Genomic DNA, 5,647 nt, shown 5'->3' with positions numbered 1-5,647 from the left:
GAAAAGCAGGATTCAGATTTAAAATCACTTCTCATGATGATGATAGAGGATTATAAGAAGGAATTAAGTAACTCCCTTAAAGAAATACAGGAGAGTACAAGTAAACAGATAGAAGCCCTTAAAGAGAAATCACAGAAATCCCTTAAGGAAATGCAAGAAAACACAAAGAAGGAATTACACAAAAACATTCAGGATCTGAAAATGGAAATAGAAACAATAAAGAAAGCTCAAAGGGAGACAACCATGAAAATAGAAAACTTAAGAAAGAGATCAGGAGTCATAGACGCAAGCATCACCAACCGAATACAAGACATAGAAGAGAGAATCTCAAATGCAGAAGATACGGTAGAAAATATTGGCACAGTTGTCAAAGAAAATGCAAAATGCAAAAAACTCCTAACTCAAAACATCCAGGAAATCCAGGACACAATGAGAAGACCAAACCTAAGGATAATAGGTATAGATGAGAATGAAGATTCCCAACTTAAAGGGACAGTAAATATCTTCAACAAAATTATTGAGGAGAACCTCCCTAACTTAAAGAACAAGATGCCCATAAACATACAAGAAGCCTACAGAACACCAAATAGAATAGACCAGAAAAGAAATACCTCCTGTCACATAATAATCAAAACATCAGATGCACAAAACAAAGAAAAAATATTAAAAGCAGTAAGGGAAAAAGGTCAAGTAACATACAAAGGCAGACCTATAAGAAGTACACCAGACTTCTCACCAGAGACTATAAAAGCCAGAAGAGCCTGGACTGACATCATACAGACCCTAAGAGAACACAATTGCCAGCCCAGATTACTATACCCAGCAAAACTCTCAATCACTATAGATGGTGAAACCAAGATATTCCATGACAAAACCAAATTTGCACAATATCTTCCCACAAACCCAGCACTTCAAAGGATAATTGATGGAAAACGCGAACACAAGGAGGGAAACTACAACCTAGAAAAAGCAAGGAAGTAATTTTCCAACAACCCTAAAAGAAGATAACTATACAAACATAACTTTACCTCTAATAGCAAAAATAACAGGAAGCCACAATCATTTTTCTTTAATATCTCTTAAAATCAATGGTCTCAATTCCCCAATAAAAAGACGCAGACTATCAGACTGGATACACAAACAAGACCCAGAATTTTGCTGCATACAAGAAACGCACCTCAGTGACAAAGACAGACACTACCTCAGAATAAAAGGGTGGAAAACAATTTTCCAAGCCAATGGTCCCAAGAAACAAGCTGGAGTAGCCATTCTAATATCAAATAAAATCGACTTTCATCCAAAATTAATCAAAAAAGATAAGGAAGGACACTTCATACTCATCAAAGGAAAAATCTACCAAGGTGAACTCTCAATTCTGAACATCTATGCTCCAAATGCAAGGGCACCTACGTACATAAAAGAAACTTTACTAAAGCTCAAAACACACATTACACCTCATACAATAATAGTGGGGGATTTCAACACCCCACTGTCAGCAATGGACAGATCATGGAAACAGAAACTAAACAGAGACACTTTGACATTAACAGAAGTTATGAACCAAATGGACTTAACAGACATCTATAGAACATTTCATCCTAAAACAAAAGAATATACCTTTTTCTCAGCACCTCATGGTACCTTCTCCAAAATAGACCATATAATTGGTCACAAAGCACGCCTCTACAGATAGAAAAAGATTGAAATAATCCCTTGCATCTTATCAGATCACCACGGATTAAGACTGGTCTTTAATAATGACAAAACCAATGGAAAACCCACATGCACATGGAAACTGAACAACTCTCTACTCAATGATGACTTGGTCAAGGAAGAAATAAAGAAAGAAATTAAAGACTTTTTAGATTTCAATGAAAATGAGGACACATCATACCAAAACTTGTGGGACTCCATGAAGGCAGTGCTAAGAGGAAAACTCATAGCTCTAAGTGCCTACAAAAAGAAACTGGAAAGAGCACACACTAACAAGTTGACTGCACAACTAAAAGCTCTAGAACAAAAAGAAGCAAATACACCCAGGAGGAGTAGAAGGCAGGAAATAATCAAACTCAGGGCTGAAATCAACCAAATAGAAACAGAAAGAACAATACAAAATATCAATAAAACCAGGAGTTGGTTCTATGAGAAAATCAATAAGATAGATAAACCGTTAGCCAGATTAACCAGAGGGCACAGAGACAGTATCCAAATTAATAAAATCAGAACTGAAAAGGGAGACATAACTACAGAAACTGAAGAAATTAAAAAAATCATCAGATCCTACTACAAAGGCCTATACTCAACAAAACTGGAAAACCTGGAAGAAATGGACAATTTCCTAGACAGATACCAGGTACCAAAGTTAAACCAGGAGCAGATAAACCATCTAAATAGTCCCATAACCCCTCAGGAAATAGCAGCAGTCATCAAAAGCCTCCCCACTAAAAAAAGCCCAGGACCAGATGGTTTTAGTGCTGAATTCTATCAGACCTTCAAGGAAGACCTAATACCAATTCTCTTCAAACTATTCCACAAAATAGAGACAGAAGGAACACTACCCAATTCGTTCTATGAAGCTACAATTACACTCATACCCAAACCCCACAAGGACCTGACAAAGAAAGAGAACTTCAGACCAATCTCCCTTATGAACATCGATGCAAAAATACTCAATAAAATTCTAGCAAACCGAATCCAAGACCACATCAAAACAATCATCCATCATGATCAAGTAGGTTTTATCCCAGGAATGCAGGGATGGTTCAATATTCGGAAATCCATCAATGTAATCCACTATATAAACAAACTTAAAGAAAAAAACCACATGATCATCTCACTAGATGCTGAGAAAGCATTTGACAAAATTCAACATCCCTTCATGATAAATGTCTTGGAAAGATCAGGAATTCAAGGCCCCTACCTAAACATAGTAAAAGCAATTTACAGCAAACCAGTAGCCAACATCAAGCTAAATGGAGAGAAACTTGAAGCAATCCCACTAAGATCAGGGACTAGACAAGGTTGCCCACTCTCCCCCTACCTATTCAATATAGTACTGGAAGTCTTAGCCAGAGCAATTAGACAGCAAAAAGAAGTCAAAGGGATACAAATAGGAAAGGAAGAAGTCAAAATATCGCTATTTGCAGATGATATGATAGTATACTTAAGTGACCCCCAAACTTCCACCAGAGAACTCCTAAACCTGATAAACAACTTCAGCAAAGTGGCTGGTTATAAAATCAACTCAAACAAATCAGTAGCCTTCCTCTACATGAAAGATAAACAGACTGAAAAAGAAATTAGGGAAATGACACCCTTCACAATAGTTGCAAATAATATAAAATACCTTGGTGTGAATCTAACCAAGCAAGTGAAAGACCTGTATGACAAGAACTTCAAGTCTCTGAAGAAAGAAATTGAAGAAGATCTCAGAAGATGGAAAGATCTCCCATGCTCATGGATTGGCAGGATTAATATAATAAAAATGGCCATCTTGCCAAAAGCAATCTACAGATTCAATGCAATCCCCATTAAAATCCCAACTCAATTCTTCACAGAGTTAGAAAAGGAAATTCTCAAATTCATATGGAATAACAAAAAACCCAGGATAGCGAAAACTATTCTCAACAATAAAAGAACTTCTGGAGGAATTACCATCCCTGACCTCAAGCTGTACTACAGAGCAATAGTGATAAAAACTACCTGGTATTGGTACAGAGACAGGCAGGAAGATCAATGGAATAGAATTGAAGACCCAGAAATGAACCCACACTCCTATGGTCACTTGATCTTTGACAAAGGAGCTAAAACTGTCCAGTGGAAAAAGGACAGCATTTTCAACAAATGGTGCTTGTTCAACTGGAGGACAACATGTAAAAGAATGAAAATTGATCCATTCTTATCTCCTTGTACACAGCTCAAGTCTAAGTGGATAAAGGACCTCCACATAAAACCAGATACACTGAAACTAATAGAAGAGAAGGTGGGGAAGAGCCTTGAATACTTGGGCACAGGGAAAAAGTTCCTGGACAGAACACCAATGGCATATGCTCTAAGATCAAGAATTGACAAATGGGACTTCATAAAATTCCAAAGTTTCTGTAAGGCAAAGGACACTGTCAATAGGACAAAACGACAACCAACAAATTGGGAAAATATATTTACCAATCCTACATCTGATAGAGGGCTAATATCCAATATATACAAAGAACTCAAGAAATTAGACTCCAGACAACCAAATAACCCTATTAAAAAATGGGGTATAGAGCTTAACAAAGAATTTTCAATGGAAGAAACTCGAATGGCTGAGAAGCACCTAAAGAAATGTTCAGTGTCCTTAGTCATCAGGGAAATGCAAATCAAAACAACCCTGAGATTCCATCTCACACCAGTCAGAATGGCTAAGATTAAGAACTCAGGTGATAGTAGATGCTGGCGAGGGTGTGGAGAAAGAGGAACACTCCTCCATTGTTGGTGGGACTGCAAGATGGTGCAACCACTTTGGAAATCAGTCTGGCAGTTCCTCAGAAAATTGGACATAGCATTACCTGAGGATCCAGCTATACCACTCCTAGGCATATACCCAGAAGATGCTCGAACATATAACAAGGACATATGCTCAACTATGTTCATAGCAGCCTTATTTATAATAGCCAGGAGCTGGAAAGAACCCAGATGTCCTTCAACTGAGGAATGGATTTTAAAAATGTGGTATATTTACACAATGGAGTATTACTCAGCTATTAAAAACAATGAATTCGAGAGGTTCCTAGGTAAATGGATGGAACTAGAAATTATCATCCTGAGTGAAGTAAGCCAATCACAAAAGAACACACATGGTATTCACTCACTGATTATTAGATATTAGCCCAGAACCTTGAAATGCCCAAGATGCAACTCACAGGCCACATGAAGCTCATAAAAAAGGAAGACCAAGTGGGGGTGATTCAGTTCTTCTTAGAAGGAGCAACAAAATACTCAAGGGAGCAAATATGGAGACAAAGTGAGGGACAGAAACTGAAGGAGGGGCCATTTGAAGACCTTTCCACCTGAGTATCCATCCCATGTGCAGTCACCAAAGGTAGATGCTGATGTGGAAGTCAGGAAGTACATTCAGATAAGGGCCTGATATGGATGTCTCCTCAGAGGCCTTCAAGATTCTGACATATTCAGAGGCAGATGCTCACAACTAGCCATTGAACTGATCATGGGGTTCTCAATGGAGGAGTTAGAGTGAGGACTGAAGGAGCTGAAAGCGTTTGTGGCACCATGAGGAGAGCAACAATACCAACCAACCACAGCTCCCAGGGTCCTAACCACCAGCCTGGGAGCACTTATGGAGGGATCCAGGGCTTCAGCTGAATATGTAAGAGTGGAGGGCCCTGCCGGGCACAGGTGGAAGAAGAGATCCTTGACCTCATGAAGGCTGGACGCCCCAGGGGGTGGGAATTTTGAAGGTGGGGAAGTGGGAGTGGGGGGGTAGGTGGGGGTTACATTCACGGAGAAGGAGGAGGGGTAAGGGGATGGGGGGTTCCCGGGTGGGTGGGGGATGGGGTAAGGGGATAACATATGAAATATAAATTAAAAAAATGAATTTCTTGTATCATAATGTATAATGGGTACATACTATATTAAAGTTGGAAGCAAA

Source organism: Grammomys surdaster, unplaced genomic scaffold, assembly GCF_004785775.1.
Source record: "Grammomys surdaster isolate TR1022 unplaced genomic scaffold, NIH_TR_1.0 136, whole genome shotgun sequence".
Taxonomy (NCBI): domain Eukaryota; kingdom Metazoa; phylum Chordata; class Mammalia; order Rodentia; family Muridae; genus Grammomys; species Grammomys surdaster.
This window is presented reverse-complemented; position numbering follows the sequence as displayed.